We start from the raw sequence: 1,247 nt of genomic DNA on the forward strand, positions 1-1,247 counted from the left end.
TGTGCGGCTTCTTTGGTCCGCAAAAAGTGTGATTAATGATGATGCTTCAAGCCTACAACTCTTCGATTACCGATCTGTTTTAACAATTGTACATCCAAGGTTATAGTTTTACAGACAAAGTGGAGCGGAATATACAAATCACGGGATTATGTGGAGTGAACGCACAAGGGAACTTTGTGCGGAACTACACCTAGCTTTAATGCAGCACCATATACATTACAAGCAGCAAGCACTTTACCTTGTCTATTGAGCTCATCTATCAAAATGTTATAGCTAATTTTACTGGGAATCCTATTAGTACCACTCACTACAACCATTACCGCCAGTGCTTCACTAATCCTTTCCTCCTCACAAAGTCCACGAATGATTCGATTGATTGTGACCATCCTCGGAAAATACCCGGCATCCACCATTTCATGAATGATAATCAAAGCCCTATCAACCTCCTTTGCTATGCAAAACGTGTGGCTTAGTAGATAATAAGTCGCAGGAAAGATGGTATATCCCCAACTCTTCATTTTGTCTAAAACTTGATCGACATTTTCCATAAGTCCTTCTTCTACCCATGATTCCTTGCACAAACCCCTCAACAATGTGTTCATCGTCCTCTCGTCCACCTTAAACCCTACTTGCACCATTTCCTTGTACACCCAAAAACCTGCCGGAGCTTTATTCCACTTTAATAACCCATGTAGCAAAGTAGTGTAAGTTATATAATCAGGCATACAACCGCCCTCTTTCATTCGCTTCAACAAGCGGATCCCTTTCCTTGGCTTCCCTTCTTTGCAATACCCATTGAACAATGTGTTATAAGTAACAACGTTGGGAGTTAATCCCATTTGAAGAGCTTCGTCAAGCAATTCCATGGCCTCATCTGACCTACCAACTTTACAAAAACCATCCATAACAGCAGTGTATGAATATACATCAGGTTTACTCTGTTCACCCTTTGTTTTCAAACTCATCAACATTTTATAAGCGTCCTCAACCCTACCGACGTAACACAACCCTTTTAACACACAATTATAAGTTTGAACATTTGGGTCGCACCCAAGTGTAGTCATCATCTCCAACATTTCAAATGCGCTCTTAATCTTGCCTCTTGAGCAGAAGGAATTCACCAAAACAGTAAGCGTGACCACATTGGGCCGAAACCCCTTTCCCGTCATGCAGTCCAGAACCCTCTTCCCCTCATCAGGGTCATTCTTTTTACAATAACACCTGATTAGTACAGAGTACGTCCATCC

Source organism: Silene latifolia, chromosome 7, assembly GCF_048544455.1.
Source record: "Silene latifolia isolate original U9 population chromosome 7, ASM4854445v1, whole genome shotgun sequence".
NCBI classification, from domain to species: domain Eukaryota; kingdom Viridiplantae; phylum Streptophyta; class Magnoliopsida; order Caryophyllales; family Caryophyllaceae; genus Silene; species Silene latifolia.